The sequence below is a fragment of the Rhinolophus ferrumequinum genome, chromosome 9, assembly GCF_004115265.2.
Source record: "Rhinolophus ferrumequinum isolate MPI-CBG mRhiFer1 chromosome 9, mRhiFer1_v1.p, whole genome shotgun sequence".
Classification (NCBI taxonomy): domain Eukaryota; kingdom Metazoa; phylum Chordata; class Mammalia; order Chiroptera; family Rhinolophidae; genus Rhinolophus; species Rhinolophus ferrumequinum.
The window spans coordinates 18,908,795-18,931,692 of record NC_046292.1 but is presented as its reverse complement, the minus strand read 5'-3'; the positions used below and the strand labels follow the sequence as shown (position 1 = coordinate 18,931,692).

The 22,898-nt window shown below is 53.6% G+C and overlaps 1 protein-coding gene across 10 annotated transcripts in view; it reads left to right on the top strand.

The window, feature by feature from the left end:
- The window catches only part of AHDC1 (AT-hook DNA binding motif containing 1), a 63,953-nt gene that overhangs the window by 3,129 nt on the left and 37,926 nt on the right, over positions 1–22,898 (top strand). The gene's annotated exons all lie outside the window — the stretch shown is intronic.

The window sequence follows — 22,898 nt, the reverse complement described above, 5'->3', positions numbered from 1 at the left end:
GTTGGGCTTGGAGAAATTTGGTGTCATAAAGAAAAAGAGCTTGCTGTTTATTATGGTTGCTAGGGTGGGGGGTCTGGACCAGGGTCCTGGGGGCAAGGAGCCCCAGCCCCCCCAAGGTGCTGTGGATGGACAGCATAGCTTCTCAGCTTGGGGGTATGAGGGTTCCAGGATTATTTTGCATTGTTCCCCAGCTTTTGAGTGGGCCTTTGGTGATGGGGCTCGGGAGTTGGGGGGCTTTGTTTCCCCCCCATTCCACCTGCTTAGATCTTAGATCTTCGCAGGGAGGCTTCTGGAACCCCCTGTGGAGTTATGTGGAGGCATACTATGGGGAAGTTGGACTTGAACCCTAAAGGAGATTAAGGGATGGAATCTGCACCTGATTGTTGCGGCTGTGCTGGAGGCTTGAGGGGCAAATTGACCCCCGCAGAAGCCAGGGGACATCGGGGTGGGGGGGCTGCTCTGGACTGGCAGAACCCCAGAGGGATATTGCTTCTTCTCAGATCAGCCTGGAGCACTGACTTTGGGCCACTTCCCACTCTTGCCTCTATTTCCCATTGGGCAGGGTCTTTCTCCAGGCAAACCTAATCTCCCTCAACCCCCCCAACCCCCACCCCAGCCCTAGGTAGGTCAACTGTGTGTGTGTGTGTGTGTGTGTGTGTGTGTGTGTGTGTGTGTGTGTAATAGCTCTGTATCTCATGCCAACCAGCCAGCTAAGACCCAGAGGTGCCATGCCTTCGTACCAGATGCCCAGGCACTTCTGGTCTGGTTGAGTGAGACCAAGCAGACCACTATTATGGGATGGAGCCCAGCTCTGTCTCTGGGTCCCCCTGGTCTGGCTCTGTCTCTGGGACTGAGCCATGTGGGGGAAACCAAGATGGGATAGAGCTGGGTCTGCAGGAGGGAGCAAGCGTAACATTGTTGCTAATGTCAGCAGATGGCCCCCTACCCCCCAGAGCTGGGCTAGAATGGGGGAGGTAGGGAGGAGAGAGACCCAGACGGCCACATTGGAGGTGGAGAGAGGGGAAGATGGTGGGTGACAGAAGCCAGTGATGAGGGGGTGAGAGGGAAAGCACAAGGAGTAGAGCCAGGATCATAGTCCCTGGAGGTGGGGTCAAGGTGACCAAGAAAGCCTAGGCATGTGCCACTCCCCACACCACAGCCTGAAATGAGCAGGCACTGAGGGCCTCTCACCCAATATCAAATGCTGGGATTGTTTTTTGGAGGAGAGACAAGCAAATGTCTCTGGGAAGAGAGAGGAGGACAGGTGGGAGAAATAGAGAAAGATTCCCACAGGAGGAGGGAGAATGGGGAGACAGGGGGATTCCAGGGATCACTTGACTCATGCTCCTGCCCCAGGGCCGTGTCTCCCCTCTGCCTCCTCCAAATGTCTGGGGACTGAGCAGAGCTCTTCTTTGGACCTGGGGGTGGGACCTAAAGCAGGTTTAGCACCCCACAGGTTGTGGGTGCTCTATGCCAGGAGGCACTGTGGTATAAAATTAGGGAACACTAAGGTCCCACAGATGCCAGTTGGAACCCCTCCCTTGTTTGACAGGAGGATATCAAGTCTAGAGAGGGGAGCCACTTGCCCCGGGTCACAGAGGCTTGGCAGGGCTGGGCCTGGGACCCAGGCTCTTTGCACTCCACCTCTCTGTAGCTAGAGAATTGGAACAGCTGCAGGGGGCCTCCTGGGCCTGGAGGGGGGCCGTGGAGGGGGGCTGGAGCCTGGAGAGAGGAGCAGGCAGGCACCCTTGTGGCCAGAGCCCCCCCAGGGGAGGGGGAGGCGCCGCTTCGGGGAGAGAGAGGGAGGGAGGGGAGAGAGGAGGGGAAACAGTGAGTCAGGCTTCCAAGAGCTGAAGATGAGAGAGCCAGCTCCGGGAGGGAGAGGGCAGGGAGGGCTGCTCTGAAGTGAGGAGCGGGAGGGGGCCCAGCCAGGGGCAAGGAGAGCTCTGGAGGGAGGGAGCCAGCCCCTGGCCCTGGCGCTGGCCCTGGCCCTGGCCCAGCCATAGGGCTGTGTGGAGGGTGCCGCCAATATGGACTTTGCCCATGGAAGATGAGGAAGAAAGAAGATTCTGCCCCTGCAGTCGCCCTTTCTTTCCCTTTCCTCATTTATGATCCCACCCCAGGGTCTCAGGGGAAATGACACCCACCCCAGACAGATGGGTGTCCTCCCATCCCTTCCTCAGTTTCTTCATCTATTGTGGGATCTGAACTGGGAACTATTCTTGGAGAGGGAGTTGGGGACACAGCATCCTGGGAGGGTGTTAAGAGAGGCTGTCTCCAGCTGCTGGCTTTGTGCTGGGGGCACTGTTGGAGCTGCCGCTGGTGCAGGCAAGGGTGCACGGTCTTGGGGTAGGCTCCCTGTTGAACCCTCTGAGTTGCTGGGCGAAGGAGAGGGAGTGGCTGTTCATGAGTGCTGGGGTGCACTGTGTGTGTGTGTGTGTGTGTGCATGTGTGTGTGTGTGTGTGTGTGTGTGGTGGTGGTGGTGGTCTGGTGATGGTAGGTGGGCTATCTGGGGCCTCTCAGATTAGCCATTGCCTAGACAGGGCTAAAGTCCCCACATGTCCAGAACCACCTTTAACTTGGGGAGGAGGGTTACACTTATGTGATCCCCTATCTCCCTGCAGGTCAGAGGCTCTGGGGAAGGTTGGAGGTGGAAACAGCCCTTGTGGGAACTAGTGAGGACTGCCTGTGCGGCCCCTCATGATTGGAGCTGGGACCAGAACTGGAAAGATCCCCAGGGACTGCCTGGAAAGGAGGAGGGGAGGAGGACCCCCGCAACTGACAGGAAGCTAAGGCTCCCAGCCCCTCCTACCCACAAGGTCTGGCACCCCCCCCCTTCCCTCCTGGATCCCAGCATCTCTTCCATTGGCTAGGGATAAGTAAGGTGGGCACTAAGGATCCCTCTCCTGCAGGGTCTGGCTTTGGGGGGTAATGGTGAAGTGAGGGTAAAGTGAGGCCCCCTGCCTCCTCCCTTACACACATACACAAACTCAGCTGCAGTGAGGCCCTGCTTTCTCTCTTATTTCTGCTTTGGGGTCCTTGGCCTGAGAGCCCAGGGGAGGGGCTGCTTCTGCAGCTGGCTGGCCCCGAACTCCCAGCTCAGCCCAGCTGCTACTGAAGCTTCCAGAAGCTGCAGCTCTGCACCTCCTCCCCACCCCCTGAGCCAGGAGAGGCCTTTGCTGACCTGGGGGAGGAGGGTGCCTTGGGAAGCGAGTGGGTACCCTTAGAAGGACTAGCACAGACAACCAGACAGATGGGTGGTGAAACAGATGGACAGAGACACCCACGCACAAGCAGACGGAGAGAGACGGACAGATGGACCAGGACAGGAAGAGATGGACAGACAGAGGTGCTGGTAGAGAGAGGAGTCAGAAAAATGGAAGAGCCTAGGGAGAGAGAAAGAGACAGAGACTTGGAGACAGGGCCATCCAGCAAGGGTGACCAGGTGACTGAGAAGGGAGAAAGAGAGAGATGGGGGGAGAATGAGGGACAGGAAGAGATAAAGAAAGAGGGAAACCCAGACAGAGAAAGAGAGAGGAGAGACTTGAGGCTACAAACCACAAACAGGGATTTGATGAGAATCTGGAAGGTGTTTTCTCCTGCCTCCCTCCCCAAACCCCCAGGCCAGCCAAGTCTCCATTCCTTCCACCCCCGGCTCAGTTTCCAGCTGCTAAAGAGGTCAGGGAGGGAGGGAGAGAGAGAGAGACAGAGACAGAGAGAGAGACAGACAGACAGACCAGAGACCCCTCCTCCCTGCTCTTTTTGTAGGCGAGGGAGTTGCTAAGAGCGGCTTTCCCAGCCCTGACCCCTACTCCCAGATGTACATACCTCTGGTCTCTCAGAAAATAGCACCTCACACTCATCACTCACTGAGTGTATGTCTTGTACAAATGCACCCCCCAGAGTCACACCTGTCCATACAGGCCTTGCCTCACACACACATGCATACATTTTGTGACACAAATCTCTTCTGTCACACATTTCGAATCTCACACACATAATAAGTGTGTACCTATGCTTCCTTACACATAGAGGCAGTGACACACAGGTCTCAGGACATGTTGACACGCATACAGTCACACTCACACATACAGTGGTAGTCACACCAGAGCAGAGAGAAGGCTCTGTCCTCTGGAGATGAAGATTAGGGTTCCCAGGGAGCAGTGGGGTTGGGGTTGGGGGTGGGGTTGGTGTGTCCCCTCACTCTGACCCAGCTGGTAGGGTAGCAGGGCAGGAGGCCCTCAGCCAGTGGGAGCCCCCCTGGGAAGGTACAGGGCCGGAACCGGACGGACACAGGTGAATTGGGTGGGGTGAAAGAGCTGAGAGTTGGTGAGGGGGTATGTATGCACGTACAAAAATGTATACATACGTACAGATATAAGGGATGGCGAGTGTCTGTTATGGTGTGTGTGAGAAAGACTGAGTGCATGTGAAGTGGCACATGGGTGTGACAGGGAGAGCCAAGTGGAGTGTGTGGGTGAATGTGTGCTAGCTGTTTGTCAGGTATGTATGTGTGGATACATGGACGTGCGGCAGGTGTGTGTGGCTACCTGGTTTTGCAGAGTGCGGGGGTGTGTGATAGGTGTATATAAGTGACAGTAAGGCCCCGGGGGGTGAGCTGCATGTGTATGGATGTGGTGCGGTGTTTGGGGTGTGAGTGTGTGAGTGTAGGCAGTGTGCATGGTATATGAGAGGGTAGCAGCCTGTGTGAGGCTGTGAGCATGGAGCCTGTTCGGAGGGCTGTTTTGCTAGGCCAGAATGCTGCTTGAACAGACGCCATCAGCGCAAACACATGCGAAGGGGCTCCAAAGCTCACAGTCGGGCACTGACCCACACAGACGCACAAGGACAGACAGACCCGCCCCTGTCCTCCCTCTTCCTCTCTCCTGGCGTCAGTGGTTTTCAAAGGAGCCTCCATGAGGACTGTTTGCTGTGCAGTTCCCCCCACTCCCAGCCATGCCTCTTCAAACACAGTGATGCCCTCCAGGCAGCTTTGTGGAAGCTCCTGCCTCGACCATCTGAAGGCAGATGGGTGGGCTAGGATCCACTGCTACCCCCCAGGGAGCGAGGAGGCGGAGACAGATGGAATGCCTGTCTCAGCACAGGGTCTGGAGGTGGGCAGGCACCCCCCCCATAAAGGGGTTCTAGCGGGTAGCGCCCAGTTGGGGTCCTGAACAAAGGCCGGGACTCGGTCCTTCATTTCCCCAGTGGGGTACCAACACTCACCCTGCAGTCCTATCGCCTGTCTGGGCACAGGGATCCAACTCCGGCCTTACTACCTCCTAAATATACAAACTGCTTGCTACACTCTTACAGCTCCAACACCCCTAGACGTACAACTGCTCCAACTACAGCACACAGCCCCAACACCTCCACAAACACACAATTACTCCACATGCAAACACCTTCCTGACATCCAGCTTCCCCAAATACACACACAGCCCTACATGCTTCTAAACCAGGGGTGTCCAAACTTTTTTCAACGTTTTTCACCAAGGGCCATATGCGGTAAAATACGCAAACAGCCGGGCCACTCACTCGAGGTGAAGTACGTATTGCCTCACCTGGTTTATTTAAGTAAACTAAATATATTTTTGGAATTTGCTGCGGGCCAATTAACAATGGATTGTGGACCGCAGTTGGCCCGCGGGCCGCAGTTTGGACACCCCTGTTCTAAACACACAACCACCACATGCCTACCTACAGATATTTGCAACCCTAGTACTTAACCAAAACCCACATTTTATGGCCCCCAGTATACCCCCAAACACGCCAGTGTGTGTGCACGCACACACACACACACACACACACACACACAGACACACACTTCCCCGCTCCCCACCCCCGGACTGAATACCTCCAGAAGGCAGTCCTCTGTACAAGCTTCAGTACTCTTCTCAGCCCTTTAAGGGCCCAGGGACAGTCCCCACACCTCTCCAAACACCGGCTTGTACTCACACACATATATAGCCTCAGCCCAGTCACAACCCTGCAGGCACCCATTCACCCCTCAGAGCTTGCGAGCAGCTCTTTCCTTCCCCCCTGCACCCCCTCACTCTGTCACGTGCTCTGCCTCAATTTGTCTACAGCCCTCATACATTCCAGCACACCCTCCCTCCCTAGCACTCTCCATCACAGCTCCCCCAACCCACCTTTTTCTCCCCAGACCCCCCCCAGCCTCAGCCTTGCACACACACTTACACTTGCTCACTCTTGTGTGCTCTCTTTCTCCGCTGCCTAGTCCTCCCCCACTTGCCAGCACCTCCTCTGCCTGGGGAGGCATCTCCACCCCCCTCACTGCCCCAGGCCTTTCATTCCTGGACAGTGAGGCTGTACATCTGGTTCAAAGCTGCCCCACCCAAGACCCTGTGCTCCGGGCACCCTGGCCTGGGCTTTGGGGGCTTGGGGCCTCTTTGGGGGCTCTTGGCACCTGGTCACCCTGGTTTCAGCCAAGAACTCTGAGTACCCAGCCCTGCCCTGACTCTGGCACGTATTGGGGGGGGGAAACAAGGGGATATACCCCCAGCCTTTGCTTTCTTAGGTCCTTGCCAAATGCTCCCCCTCCTTGGCTCACCTGAGAGGGACTTTGGGCCATGGACTTCAGGGAAAGAGTTAGGAAGGTGCTGTATTGACCTGCTTCCCAACCCCCTTCCAGGCTTGGGGCTTGGTCTCCCTGGGAGTCAGTTCCGACAGTGAAGGTTACTTTACTAGATGCATGATTTTAAACGGAATCTCCACCATCTGTTCCACCCCCTAATTACAGATGCACAGAATCCGCCTCAGAGGGCAGTATGAGGGGAGTGATTTAGAGGCTGAGCTCCTTCTGCCCGCATTAGGGCTGGGGATATTGGGGGGGCCTCTGGGTATTGCTCACAGTCCCCCAATCCCATGTCTTTCCCAGGGGCCCCTCATGCCTCATTTCTTGCTGGGGGAAGGCTCCTGGAAAGGTTCTGATGACCCGCAAGATCTGAAAGACGAAGCAACTGCAGTGCTGAGGGAGGGGTCCCCGAGACATCCCCTGTGTCCCAGGCCCCAAGTCCTGGGATGCAGACTCCATTAGAGCCTTGAAAAATTCAGTGGATCGATCTCCTGCCTGCCTCTTGTGCCCTGGGGAACCACAGGCGCTGGCCTGGCCCAGCTGTCTGCCCACCCCAAGGGTAGCAGGGATTGGTGAGGTAGGGAGGGGGGTGTCAGAACCAAGGTGGGGGCTGCCAGATTCTGTCAGCAGAGGACATGGTCAGGCATGCCAAGATCCACCTTGGTGGAACTGCCATGCCTGACCCCAGTTTGAGCCATGCTCTGTGGGGCTGGACCAGCATCAGAGGGTTCTGAGGGTTACTGGGCTACACTCCGAGGGTGGGTCCTCCTTTGCCCATGGGCACCAGGGACCTGGGCCCCAGTCTGCTTGGTGGCAGCAGCGGCTGGCACACTGCGGTAGATGCGAGACGCTGGAGCATTCACTGCGGGGAGAAAGGGAGCGAGGTTGGGCTGGAGGAATTTTAAAGACTGCTGCAGGCAGGAGGGTCTCTGGAACCCCGTGGAGCAGGCAGTCATGCAGAAGTAATCCTATCGCAGCCTGCCTGGAGGAGTGGAGAGGACAGACAGAGTGGGAGAGGAAAGGCTGTTGCCCCTCTCCCATCTCAGCCCCCGCCACAGCCAGCTGTGGGGGGAGCCAGGGATCCCAGGGGCCTTCCCCGAGGAGGCACCTTGTCTTCTTCATTCCACTGTGGCATGTGCCCCCCAGGGGCAGAGCTGCAGCTGTTGCTCAGCTTCGAGCTCTGGGTTTTATAAATAATGCAGCTCGGAGGTGGGGGCCAACTCAGCCCCCGGTCACCTTGGGTCACCCAGTGCGGTGTCTCCAGCTGGCAGTCCTGTGGCAGAGCCCCTCTCTCCCTTCCAACCTACTCTTCCTCTTTTGCTGTGTGAGCTTGAGCCAGAGGCCCAGCCTCTCTGGGCTGTGCCAGGGGCAAAGGAGTGTGGAAGAACCCAGAAACCCCTGTCCTTTTGTCCCACCTCCCAGCCCTCACAGGTTAACTGGCAGCTGGCTCAGCAAATCCAGGCTGGTGAGGAATGGCAGCTGGGATTTTCATTCCTCACCCTTTCCACCCCTCCATTTTGCAGATGGAGTAACCGAGTCCAAAGTGAGGGCCAGCCAGCTGATGAACCCCTCCTTCCTGCCCCATTCTGCTGTCACTCAGGCTCTTCTCAGCCTTAGCTCAGCTAAGAGCAGGGCCTGGGTGGGGGGGCGGGGGATGTTTGGGAAAGTGGTTTTGGCTGAGAGGTTGCCATGGCAATGCTGCAGGATGCTGAGCTGAAGTGGGGGTCCTACAGGGTCTCTGGGGCCCCCAGTTCCACACCCCTGTGGTCTTCTCCTCCTCGTCTCCTGCCCCCACCCAGATGCCTGTCAGGCAGCTCTGGTGACGGGCTGGGTGGGTGACGAGCTGGGTGGGTGACAGGTGGTGCGGGTGCGAGGCAGGCAGGTGACAAGCTGGGTGGTGACGGGCCCTGCTGATGACAGGCAGGGGGTGTGGTTGGCGAGGATGCTATCTCCTGGCTGGTGGCCTGTTGCAGCCCCCCACTCTCATGCGTGTGCACACACATAGACTCTGGGCGCAGAGCTTGGGGCTAAGATACTAATGAGGCTTATTACTTGTGGAGGGGCAGGTGCCCAAATCTCACTAATGAGAGGTCTTTAACGAATAGGGGAGACAGCTGGGGGCTTCGAGGAATTTGGCTGGCCCTCCTGGGCTGAGGCCCTGGGGGGTCCCGATCTGTTTGGAGGATGAGCCCTCTTCCCCTTTACCCTGGCCACTTGGGTTTATGTTAGCACTACCCACAGTCGTGATAGCTACCATTGTGCAAGCACTTGCTGCAGTGTGCCCAGCCCTTACATGCATTTTCTCTTTTCACTTTAACAATTGTAGCAGGGAGGCGCTGTTGCCCATTTTAAAGATGAGGAATCTGAGGCTGAGAGAAGGCAAGGGACCTCTCATAATAAATTTCTGGTGCAGCTGGGATTTTCATCCAGGTCTTTCTGTCCTTTCTGCTCTTAACCACCAGTAAAACTCAGGTCTTGGCACAGACCCAGATGCTCTCTCAGGGCCTCAGTTTCACTCTTCTGGAAAATGGATGTATAACAGAGGGGTAATCACCACAGGCTCTTCAGTTCTGATTTGGGTGACTTCAGGGACTCCTCCAGGTAGCGGCCAACGACTCGCTCCCTCTGGCCCAGATTCTGGGTGACACCCCTAGACTGGAAAGAGGGCAGGGCTTAGTGCTGAGGAGCTGAGCTGAAGTGGGGACACCTGGGATATCTAAGCCACTTCCTGCAACCAGCGGTGGGGAGGCTGAGACCTGGAGAGGAGCAGTCACCACCCAAGATCACACACCCTGTGAGCTGTAGGGCCCGGTGGGATCCCAGGTCTCCTGGCCTGTTGAAAGGGTGGGGCTGGGTGTGGTACCAAGGCTGAGAGGCCACCTCCTCTTGGGCTCCACCCACCAGCCTAGCGTCTTTGCAGGAGTTTATGAGCCCCCAGCTTCTGGGAGGGAAGGTTCAGGGGGCTGTTGCCTCTTTAGAGCCATGCCCTTTCCCCATCAATCTGGGCTTCTAGGGAGTTGAGCCCCTCCCTTTGGAACTCTTTGGGGTGGAAACTCCCTGGCAACAGCTGATGGATGGGTTAGGGCCTTGACATTGGCCTGAGGCCACACAGCATGACCCTGGAGGGACCAGGCTGGTTCTGGGGGGCTTTGAGGGGAATGTAAGGGAGAAGAATTCAGCTCATAGATCTTAGAACGTCTGTTTCCCTCCTCCTCTACCTTAATCTCTAACCAAACCTGCTCTCTAGCTGCTCACCCAAAGCTGGGGTTAAGGGAGTCCGCCATTCCCCTCTCCCTCCAACTGATGCTCACCCCCTTCTGAAATCGCGCCCCTATGAGGAAGAGAGTTGCAGCCACAGCTGCTGGGCAGGATAAAGACCTTATGTGTCCAGACTACTAGCTTTGATTCGTAGTGGTGGGTAGAGCATAGGGCCTCAGTACCTCAGTTTCCTCAACCTGGGGTTTTAGATCCTTTCCTGGTACCTGTCGGCTCAGTCAGGAAGGAGCACTAAGACTGAGAGGGATTTCACAGCTGCAGGACACATGGCCCTGTCCTCAGAAGCCCCAGTCTGAGAGAAGCACAGCCCTGGCCTTGAGAGCCCTCAAACCCAGAGGTGAGGTCTAGAACCCAGGCTGGGCATGTGCTGAGGTTCGGGCGGGGAGTGGGTGGTGCTGAGTGGCTGGACTGGGATGGCTTTCTGAAGCAAAGATTGAGGCTGGGGGGAGGCCAGAGGATGGGTGGTGGTTTGCCTGGGGGCTGTGGAGCCATCTTTGGTTGGAAGAGGGAGTCTTGAAGGGTCACAGGCCCGGGCAGCAGTAGGCTAGAGTTCTGGGGCCCTCCTGGCTCCCCAGGGAACAGACTGCTGCCTGGCCCTGGGGACCCAGGCATCCTAGTGGGTGAGGGCGGGTCTCCAGCAGGCTCCCTGCCAAACCCTGCAGCCTGCTCACCAGGAATCTTGTTGCTGAGAGATGGAAAATCCCGGCTGGGCCTGCAGCTCATCCCTCCCCTCCAGGAGGAGGAGGGGCCCAGAGATTCCTTCCTGTACCCCCCTTCCTTCTGGGGCAGGGCCCTCCTCAGCAGTGGGTGGGGCTGGGGGGCCCAGGACAGGCCTCTAAGGCTTGGTCACATGTCCTGGAGCCCAGCCCAGCCCGCAGTGGGCACCAGGGCACTTTGGAGGCAGAATGGGCCTGGTGCAGCAGAGGAGGGGTGGGGGTGGGGTGCTGAGGCCAGAAGGGGGCCTGGGTGGGGGCCCGTGCCTGGCCCTGGCCCCACTGGCTCCCCCAGCGTGGAGGGTGAAGAGTTGGTTCTCTCCTTGGACAGGAAGACGAATGATCCCATTATGGGAGCGTGATTTTATTCCACGTGTCACGGAGTCTGAGATTAACTTGCTCACCAGTCTGTGACAAACCCCTCACACCCAACACGTACACACACACAGGCACAGGCACAGAGACACACACATATCCTTGGTCTCACAAACGTACATCCCACAGACACAGATAAGCATTTCCATACTACAGCACATGGCAGAGTCTCACTTGCAGAGACACAAGCACACGTTCACACTTAGATGCACAGATCTAGACCCACAGCCTCAAAAGCCCATTTCCTCGCTCACGCTAAGGCCACATGGACCCACAGATACAAGCAGGCATTCCCTGGGAATGCTTGCAGCTCTGCTTAGACATGCACAGATCAAGGACACATAGTGCCCCGTAGGCACAGATACACTTACACACATACAAACCCAGACACAGTCCTGCAGACAGGCGTAGACCAACAGCCACACACTGAGACAAAGGCCCAGATACATATAGAGACAAAGACAGGCATAGACACCAGCCCGCAGTGCGCACACAAGCACAGGCGTGCACTCCCGGACACAGACAAAGACAAATAAATGCCCAGAGGTTTTGCTGTGGACAGATGTAAGGCACACACACACATCTGGGCTTCCTCCTCGACCTTCCTGCCTGGGGACATGGTAATCTGGCGCTTGTGGCTCCAGGAAGAGAACTGAGGCATCTTCTGCTCAGTCAGAGCCCCCCATCGTGGCCCCAGGGCCAGCCCCCACCTCTGGCACTGGGCCCATGGCCAAGGCCATGGGAGCCACACCCTCAGCAGCGCCCTGACATCTCTTACCTTGCCCTCCCCATTGGACACACAGGCATGCCATTTCCTCCTGCACGTGCTCACGGCACCCTCCCAGGCCCACACACTTACAGTTTCCCACTCCCACCACCCATCAGGTGCCCCCTTGTTGTCTTTCTCAGTCACACTCATGCCAGCAGACATGTCCAACCTCCAGCACATACACACACAGCCTTCATGCCATATGCGCTCACCTTTTCACACATGGCCCCACACACAAACAGGCTCTCCTTCACATCTGTGTCGTCTTCCCACGTGTACATGCCCTTCTTCACATACTTCCTCACCTTCTCTCTCACAAACTAATTCAAAAATGCAGCACACACTCCCCCACATACATTCTCACCACTGTCTCACACGTGCGCGCGCACGCACACGCACACTGAGAGCCTCCCTCACACCATCACTTTCCTTCCTCTGTCTCTCACAAACACTCCCTCTGCCAGGAGTGTAGCTCTGCTACACAGCAGTCCCCGCAGTATTTGTCACTGCTCTCTCTACCTGGCCTGGGCCTTCCTGGCCTCAGTCTCTTCCCTTCCACCTCCAGGGCTGCAGACTGTGGCTTAGTCATCTCTCTGTTTAGTGAACACTTATATATGGAACATTCACTTATTCATTTAACAAATTTTGATGGAGCATTGATTTCGTGTTAAGCATTGGGGATACTGTGGTGACGCAGGTCCTTCCCTCATAAAGCTCTCAATTTGGGGACCGGTGTGTTTGTTGCTTATATAGTCTGACTAGATTGTAAGATAATCTTCCATCATTAAATGTGGAGGAATTCACGTGAGGAAAAATATGAGAAGGGTATTCTGGGTAGAGGGAACAGCGTATGCAAAGTCTGGAATTGAATCAAATTATTATATGCTGGGAAAATGGAGTTATGTTCAGAGACTAGAAGAGAATCTGCAAAGAGGGCAGAAGCCAAATGTCACAGAGTTTAGATGCCGTGCTCAGAAGTTTAGATGTTGTCCAGTGGGCCACAGGAAGTCATGGGAAGTCTTTAATGACAGGAGACAGGGCGGGTAATAATAGCAGCCCTATTATTACCATCCACTGGAGGCAGGGAGGCTGATGATGGTGGTCTGACCCAAAAGAGGCAAGCGGCATGGAGAGGAGATTCATTTAGAAGAAAAACCAGTGGAGTTCCAGTTCCAGAGCTGTAACCCCAGAAAGTCACATAGACTCTTTGAGCTGGTCCAGCATGTGAGGATGGGATCATGCAGGAGCCAGGTTTAAAGTAAATGCTTAATAAATGATAGCCATATTGTCAGTTATCACTAGGACTTGGGGGACATCGGATGAGGACATTTACTGAGGACCTATTGAGTGTTGGGTAGTGTGCCAGGTGCTGGGCCCAGAGGCGAGGTATCCATGGCTTCAGGAAGCTCACGTACCTGATAACCACAGCTCACTCAGATAACAGAGAGGGCCAGGCGTAGGGGTGGCAAAGCACCCTGGGAGGATGAGGCAGCACCTCTCAGGGCTCATGGAGGAACAGGCATTGAGCTGGACCCTAAAGAGGCTAGTCAAACTGAGGCAAGCAGTGGTGGGGGAAGGAGCTTCAGATGGAACCATGTGAACAAGAGTCAGAGGTCAAGTGGAGGAGTCTAATCTGGCTCTTGTATGAGATACAAGAAGGGGCAGTTGTGGGATGGGCTTATGGAGGCGAGGCCTTGGTGGCCAGGCTGAGAGGAGGTTCAGCACGGAGCTGAGCTGTGCTCTAGAACCCACGTTTTGGTGGTGGCATGGACCATGCCCGTTAGAGATTCTGCTCCAGGCTCTGCCACTGGGCCATTGGATGACGGCAAACAAATGTCTCACCCTCCTTGGCCAGTTTCCTCATCTGTGCAATGAAGCAATTAGTCTTGTATAGGAGGGAATTGTGTGTCATGTCCTAGGGGTTGATCTAGCCCACTTTGTTGGGTATCTTCTGTCCTGGGATTTGGGGCTTCAGCAGTGCTTTCCTCCAGAGCGTTCTGAGGAAAACAAAGGAGCAACGTGTGGGGTTCACCAGAGACAGATTTTAGGTGCTCAAATGAGGGGCCAGGAGTTCAGCATGGAAGAGAGGAGTCTTTGCCACAATCTGATCTGACTCCATGCCCCAGAGGGGACCCAGAAGAGAAGGCCAAGTCCCCTCTTCTGTCCTGCCCTGAACTGTGTGGTGGTAGAGGTGGGCCATATGTCCTCCTGGCCCAGAGGGTGTCAGCACCCTTCCTGCCCACTGACCAAGGAGCAGGGCTTGGGTTCAGGAATGTCACCCAGGGCTTGGGAGTCCCCTGGGGGTTAAGGAGCCAGAAGGCCAATCTTGGGGTGGCAGAGTCAGGTGAACGCCCTTGGGTAGCTGGGTTCTTCCACTGATACTTGGGGTTGCCGGGAGGTGTGGTATAAAGCAGGTTCTGGTGACCTCCCTGCTGTCCTGGATCCTGACTGCAAGGGGCCCTTTAAGCAGCTCACCTGTGAGGTGGGGCTGGTAGAGAATTAATTTCCTGTGCTATTTTAATTTTGCTGTATTTAATTTGCTGTTTATTTTAATTAATTAACGACGGGTAATGGTCTATCACAACTTGCTGCCGCTGGCTCCTCTTTCTTTTCAGAGGGGTAGAAGGCCAGGCCATGTGATTGCTGAGTTAGCGATGGGGGAGAGGGAGGGGCTTGGGGACATGTCCCTCTTTCCCTTTGCCCCTCTCAACCCAGGGGTCTCCTTCACTCTCCCTGGTTCTCCTCCAAAGGGGCCCTCCTCCCCTCTCACTTGTGCTCCCTCTTACTGCTCCTTTTTCTCCCCCCACGTCTGCTTCAGGGCCTTAGATATAGCAACTTGGCGAAGAGAGGCCTGACATGAGGCCCCCCTGCCTACCCCCCAGGAATCAGTATTTTAATGTCATAGGGTGGTTGGTTTAAAGGACAGGGAGTTGGGCTTGCAACCTAAGTATTGCTTAGGGGTTGCTGGGGAAACTTCGAAAGTGGGTGTCAGTTTTTAATGGCAGCCGCCTTTCCCACCCCAGTGCCTAAACAGCACACCCATCCATGTGTTCAGGCCTGTGGGACACTACCATGTCCAAGCACTTGTGAACACATCCGTGGGCACGATTTCAGTTATTAGTTACTCTTTAAGACAAACCTCCAGGGAGGATCTATCCTAGAGATGAGGAAGTGAGGCTCAGAGAAGCTGAGTGACTTGCCCAAGGTCACGCAGCAACGAAGAGAAGCAGGGCCTGACTTCTGGCTACAATCTGTCTGGAATGAGTTAACAGTTGGAAGAGGGGGGAGGGGAAGTAGGTCAAAAGATGGATGGGGCCAGGAAATGGGGTCCTCTGGCTCTGGAAGATGTGGGGAGAGGAGTAGTGGGTCCCTACCACGCGGGCTTCCCGAGGTATAAGGTCTCTGCCACCTGTTTCCATTTCCCTATGTGTCTTCAGTTGTCTAGGTGGAACCCTCCTTTTATTTACTTATTTATTTATTTGTTTACTTATTTATTTATGGAGGGCACAGCTCACAGTGGCCCATGTGGGGATCGAACCCGCAACCTTGGTGTTATTAGCACCACACTCTAACCAACTGACCTAACAGGCCACCCCTTTACTTTGATTTATTTAACAAACACACAGCATTTACTGTGTACCAGACAGTCATCCAACTTTATAAAGAGAGACTCATTTAATCATCACAGCAGCCCTGTCGTTATCACCCTTATTTTACATATCGGAATATTGGGGCTTCAGTTAAGCCTCGTGACTTGCCCAAGGTCACACAGCCAGCCCCTGGTGGAGCCAGCCTTTGAACTTGGAACACTGGGATCCGGAGACCTTGTTCTGAACCATCAGGCTCTTCTGCCTCCTTAGTGCTCTAAGTGGGAGATGGGAGATGGGAGCCCTGAGTTTCTGTGAGATAATGGCATCTTTGGGGAGCCTCTAGTCTAGGTTAAAGGGGAGATCCAGCCCTGCCCTCACCAACCCCAAGTCTGGGCAGACACAGCTCACAAATCAAGACCGGCTTTGTGTGGGGAGTAGGCAAGTGTCAGGGTGCACCTGTCTGGGAGGTGAAGATCAGCAGTTAGGAAGCCCCTGGAGCATGGCCCATGCTGCTACAGTGCTAGCCACGGTAGGGGTGATATGGAAGGGTTGGCCTCAGACCGTACCCTCAGAGAGCTTGCTGTCTGACTGGAAAAACAAGGCAGATGTGTGTGAACAGTTATCACCGGTTGTAAAAGACAATGGGAGAAAAACATCACAAAACGTGATGCAGTTGAAATTGTTTGGTCTTTGAATCCTGTGTGACTTTAGTTACTTGACTTCTCTCTGAGCCTCAGTTTCCTCATCTGTCCAGGGGAAATAATGTGGCACTGACTCCATAGGGTTTTGCGAGGTTCAAGAGAGATAAAGTGTGAAGGGTTTGAGCTCTGGAGCACGGGATCAGTGAGCATCCTTCTAGATGCTAAGGTCCAACCTCTGGAGAAAGAAAGGGTTGTGCCCCGGGGGTTGCATTGGAGCAGAGCAGGATGGGAATAGTGATGATGAGGAGGGCCATGAGTCTCAGCTTTAGAGTCAGACTTCTTAGGTTTAAATCCTAACCATGAGGAGTCACTTACCCTCTCTGGGCCTTGATTTCCCTGTCTGTAAAATGGGTATAACAATAGTGTCCCCGATAGGGACACTATGAGAATTAAACTAGTTAACTCATTTATTCAGTAAGCACCTGCTGGGTGCCAGACATATTTCTACCAGCTGCAGATAATACATGGTTGATATATACGAGGGGTGCCAAAAAAATGTATACACATGACTTGTGTTCATCTTTTGTTATCAGTATATATTGAGTATTACAATTTTAATACAATTTTTTCCGTTCTTAAAATGTGTATACATTTTTTTGGCACCCTCTGTATTAGCAATCTTACTATCATCAGTTAGGTAAATTCTGGAGGAGGGGGCTATTCAGAGAAGAGGAAGAGAGTAGGCTGAGACTTTAGAATGGGGATGAGTGACATGATAAAATGCTATAGAAGAAATAACAGGTTGATATTTATTGAATGCGTACTATGTGCCAGGCATATTAGCTCATGAGGCAGGTGCTCGTAATACCCCCATTTTGCAGATAGGAAATAGGTTCAGAGAGGTACAGTGACATGCCCAAAGAAACACAGCTAGTAGGGAGGGGTGGAACTGGAATTTGAGAGACGCAAAAGCCAGGCTCTTAATCACAGAGCTTTAATCCTGATTGAGAGATGGCATGGGGTGGGAACAATAATCCAGCAGAAGAAGGAGGGAGAGACCTGGCTAGGAGAAGGACAGAGATGGGCAAGACCTCCAAATTCTGGAAACAGTGAGGGAATGGACCAAGTCAGTATATGCTCTCCCACTGGGTTCTCCCAGCAGTAAACAACAAGGCATGAGCTCAGGAAAGGGAGCAAGTGAAGACTGGATGCAAGGGTTCCTGGAAAAGATGGGTCTTGAGAAATCAGCAGAGTTGAAAGAGATGGAGTCAGTGCATTCCAGGCAGAGCGCACAGCATCAGCAAAGGCCCTGGGGTGAAAATGAGCAGCATGGCTTAGGGCTGAGAAGTGGGAGGAAATGGCTGAGAGAGGTCAGAAAGAGAGTTGGGAGGGCTGGTGGACTCAGGGGCACAGGGAGAGTAACAGCCCCAGGGAGATAGGGAGGGTGATAGATTCAAGAGGCTTAGCTAACGTAGAAATAGAAATACTCCCCCCCCCCAATCTGGACAGGAAATAGAGAATAGTGATCAAGAGGGCAGGCCCTGAAGTCAAATCCTAGCTAGGTTGCTTCCTACCCTGTGATCAGGGTAAGCCACTCGAGGTCTCATTTTCAAAATAAGGGGTAACGACATTACCTGTCTCCTAAGATGAGGTGATCTGTGAGAAGTGCTTAGCACAGTGCCGGGCACATAGTAAGCACTCGATTCATTCATTCATTTCTTAACTACCAACTGCACATTTGGTATCAGTCACTTTTCTAGGGCACACAGCAGAGAACTAAATAGATTAAAACCCCTGCCCTCAAGGAGCTTACATTTAGGGGGTGAAAGAGACAGTTAATACAAAAATAACTAAAATACATGATTTGTTAGATGCTGATAAGTGCCAAGGAGAAAAATGAAATAGGGAAAGGGCTTAGGGAGTGCCAAAATTGCAGGGTTGTTGCAATTTTAAATAAACTTATAAATAGAGATTATTGTTAGTATTATTTGTACAGCAGGTTTTAATAGAAAAAGTACCTTCCAGTTTATGAGGCATATATCCTTCATGAGAATCATACGAGGCGTAGGATTACTGTCCCCATTTTATAGATGAGAACATTGAGGTTCGAAGAGAAGAATCTGACCCAGGAGTCATGACTCTGAGGACAGTGCTAAACCACCTGACTCCCTGTGACAAGAGTAGGGTTCCTGAAAGTCTAGGGAACAGAACGAGAGAGAGGTTAACTGGAGAGCATATGGGCAGTGACTAAGGTGGGTCAGTGTCAAGGAGTGGAGCTGGGATGGAGAGCAGGGGCAGAGGCTTGCCTCCTGGAGCCCGAGCTGCGGTATGGGTCAGCATACCCCAGTGCTGGGGCCTGATCAGGGTGAGTTCTGAGAGTGGCTGGACCTAGGAGCAAGCCTGAGGGCAGAGCGGGGACAGCAGACAGAGCCTGAGACACTGTGTGATTGAGCAAAGGGGCAGAATCTGTCCAGAACTGAGTGATTGTGTAGGTGGTATGGAGACTATGAGGAGGGGGAGCGAAGAGAGGAAGAAGTCAGCTCCACTGACCAGACAAGAGGCAACAGCGAGGAGGTTGGCAGGGGCCAGAGCTGGCTGTGAAGGCTCTTGCATGTCAGGCTAAAGACCTCAGCCTTGATGTTGTCGTTAGCAGTAGGGAGCTATTAAAGGTTTTGGAGCAGGGACACAGCATCATGAGAATGAGATTTGAGGAAGATGAATCTGGCACTAAGTACAAGAGATGTAGTGGAGGCATCTGGTGGTGGGGAGCCCACTGGGGGGCTGTCAATAGCTGAGCAGGTGAGAAATGATGAAGTCAGATCAGAAAGACAGCTTGGTCTAGTGGTAAGAGTGAGTGGGACCTGGGAGACAGTACTCCTGATTGCTCGCCTTGGGTCTGCCTCACATTTTCCGAGGGACCCTGGGGTAATCCTTTCCCCTCTGTGTGCCATTGTTTCTTCATTTGGATTGAACTTAAAGCCCCCCCACCCCTTTTTTTTTTTTGACATTTGGGCCAAGGATCCATTTTGAGAAGATGATGAGAGCATGGGGCCTTCTCTTCCAAAAAATACAAAAACAAGTTTTGGTTAAAATATTCCGAGGTTTATAAACCTGCCAAAGTCCATCCATGGAACCAAGCTAGATAATCAATAGTAATAAAAATAGCAGCTAATATCGCATGCTTATTGTGCTGGGCAAAATAACATACATCATGATCTGAAGTCCGTACAACAACCCTATGAGGTGGGTACCATTATTACTATTCTGTTTAACAGATGAGGAAACTGAGGAAGCCTAGAGAGATGGAGTGACTTGTCCAAAGTCAGAGCTGGAATTAAAGCCTGGGTTTGTCAGCTCCAGATCCTGAGATCTTAGCTAAAGTTACAGCTGGGATTTCTGGGATGGAGGAAGGAGAAATGGCAGGGAGGAACGCAGGTGTGGGAGGATTTTCAAAGAAAGCCGTGGAGAAGCAGAGCTAGAGGTAAACTGTGAGAAAGGGGGATAGTGGTGCCACGCCAGCCTGAGGTGAGAGGCATCAGATGGTTGGAGGTAAAGATTCCATTTGGAGCCCTCTGGTCTAGCTTCTGGAGGGGTTGATTATCTGTCCCACGTGACCCCCAGGTAAGTGACCTGCTCTGGAGCCTGCTGGGAAGGGGTAGACTGTTTTTTTGGCCTCATTATATTGTGCCCCCTTGGCAGGGAAGGACTTAACCCTGAATCGTTTTCCAGTGCTGTCTCTGGCATCTACCCTCCTTCCTTCTCAAGGCCATTGAGTAGGGCCAATGAGCCTTGATCTGTTTAGGGGAGTTCAGAAATGGAGACACCCTTTCCATCCCAGAGAAGAGTACTAGGGCCCATCTCCTGAGATCAGAGCAGAATCTGGAACCCAAGTAGCATGGGGCACATGTTCAGCTCTGGTTTAGATCCTGATCAGCAGGACTGTCTTGCAGGAAGTGATCTAGATTAGACTAGCCATAGTCTCAGGCTGGAAGTTGGATTTATTGTGGGTTGGACTAGTTGGACCTCTAGAACTGGTGGCACATTTTCTGTAAAGAGTCAGTGAAAATTTTAGGCTTTGTAGACCATTCAATCTGTCATGAGTACTCAGCTCTGCCGTTGTGCCTTGAAAGCAGTCATAGACTATGCATAAAGGAATGAACATGGCCGCGGTCCAATCAAACGTGAATTATAAAAACTGGATTTGGCCCTTGGGCCACAGTTTGCCAACCCCTGATTGAGAACCTCTCCTCCTGAAGTTATCTAGATCTTAAATCTTTCTAGACAGTGACTTCTAAGCAAACAAGGTTGGGGTGTCAGGCTGGATGACCTAGAAGGTGGTCTAGAGCCATATTCTTGCTGGGATCTAGATACTGGGAATTGTTGAACAAGAAATATACTAGACAATGGTTTAAAGCAGACTAAGCCATCATCTCTGGTTGAGTCTAAATTCACAGAAAGCTGGAGTGGGGTGGGGTCGAGTGGTGAGATTTAGACCCACATACAGGCTGTAGTCTGGATTTTGGGAAATTGATGAGCTGAAGCCACACAGATATTATTCTAGAGCAGGCCAAGTCTTGGTCCTAAGCCAGAACACCATATGATCTAGAACAGCACTTACCAATAGAAATGTAATGGGAGCCACACAAGGTAAAAAGAAATAACTGAATTAATGTTCATAATATATCTTATATAACTCAATATATCCAGAATATTTTTTCAACATATAATCATTATAAAAATTGAGATATTTTAGTTTTTTTCATATCTAGACTTCAAAATCTGGTGTATATTTTCTACTGATGGCACATACCAATTCCAACTAGTCACATTTCCAGTGCTCAATAGATAGTTTCTACCATATTGGGCAGCACAGGTTTAGAAGTAGGCTTTTCTTTGGGACCAGGGTCCAGAGGAGTCATGAGCCATTCCAGCCAGAATGATCTGGAATAAATAGAGTTGGACACACCAGAGGTTATGCTCTTAGCAGACTTGAACTGGGTATAGACTGACTCACCCTGGGAGAGCCTCTAGGCTATGGGTTGGGGAGGGGCGGTGTCCCTTCCTTGGAGTCCTGACCAACTGGCCTCCAGCTCCTGCTTCACTCATCCCAATGTCACCTCTGACTCTGGAGTCTAGTCTGGCCTGGCAGGTGGGGTTGGGGCAGGGTAGCAGCTGGACCCTTGAGGGAGCAGGAGCTCCACCCCTCCAAGCCAGCTGCTGCCAGCCTTCCTGGACTGACTGTGGAAACAGGGGGCCCAGAGACAGAAATAAACTGCCAGGTTTCCGGGGAGGAGTGGGGGGCCTGCCAACCTTTGTGCTTCCTTGCTCAAGGGGTGGGGGCAGGAAGCAACTCCAGGCCCTGTCCCAGGCCGTTACCCCTGCGTGCTATCTTCCCTCAACCCCCAGATGCTTTGACCCCCATGGCTGAGGCTAGGCTAAGTCTAGAATTTGGTGGATTAGTGAACCCTGGGGGCCCCAGAGTTTGGATCCGACCCTTGGGAACAGAGGGTGATCTCCAAGGCCCTGGACACAGCTTGGTGCCCATGGGGTAGTGCCTATGTGCCCATTTCTAGGACCTTATCCTGGGGGCCCTCACTAGCTGCCCCATGGCAGGAGCCAAACAGATTCAGAGGGCTGAAGCTGGGCATTATTAGACTAGGAGTTGGAAGACCTGTGTTGGATGTGCTGCCACTAACTGGCCATAGGCAACTTTGGGCAAATCATATTTTGAACCTCACTTTCCTCCTCTATAAAAAAGTGAACAGTGCTTGTCCCGTTTGTCTCAGGGCACTATGGTTCAATGGTTAACTCAGACTCTGGAGCTAGAGTTTATCTGACTGTGGCTTCTTCCATTGTGTGATCTTTGGCGGGTCACTTAACTTTCCTGAGCCTCAGTTTCCTTATCAGCCAAAAGAGGATATTACCTACTTTATGGGAGTCTTACAATTCAAGTGCTCAATGGTAGCTATTACCATTGGATAGTCGCTAAACTCAAAAGGGTTGTAAATGAAAATTCATTATTCAAATGTAAGGGTTTCCTCCCCTGGAAAGAGTCCTCTCAGACCTCCTCATTTTATAAATGGAAAAACTGAGGCCTCATAAAGGGAAAGTGTTTTGCCCAAGGAGAAGGACACATCAAGCAAAATATTATTTGGTACCCACGATATAAAGCCAGGTAGCTTATTCCCAATTTACCCCCAATTTACAGGTAAGGAAATCGAGGCTGGTGATTGGCCACTGGTGCACCGTGGCGCTATCCAGTGAGGCCTGAGTCCGTCGCTGGAGAGGGAGTGCCCTGGCCGCCTGTGCTCCCCGTAGGAGGGGCGTGCAGGTAGCAAGCGTCCTGGAGCTGCAGCGGGAACCAGGCGCGCTATTAATAATCCGTCCGCGGGGCCTCCGCCGAGAGCGCAGGTCCGGACCGCCCCCGGGCGCCTACCGGGCCTGGGACCGAGCCCGAGCCGGGTCGCGGCGTCCCCCCTTTGCCCTGCCACGTGATCCACCCCACTCCGCGGGCAGCCGAGGGCCTTAGCTGGCGGGCCGGGGGCCAGGAAAAAGCCGAAAACACCGAGGCTGGGCCGCTCCCCTCCCGCTCAAAATAGCCCCCGGCCGGGGCTGCCACGCATTCCGCCCGGCCCGGGGCGCGGGAAGGGGCGGCCACCCCGGCCCCCGCCCGGCCCAACGTGGCTGCCGGGCCGTGGTGGAAGGGGGGAGCGAGGGCGGGCCGCGCGGCCGGCCGGCATGTGGCTCTCCTTCGGGGAGCCTTGGCAGCCCGGGCTGCGCGCTGCGCCGGGATGATGGAGAGCTTCTGGAATTTCCTGCAGCTGGAGAGCGCGGCCGGCCGGGGGAGCGGGCTGAGCTCGCGGCTGGGGAAGGGGTGCCTCGCAGTCCGACCCTAGGGGGCGCCTCGGTGGCGGGGGTTGTGGGGGTTGATCTTA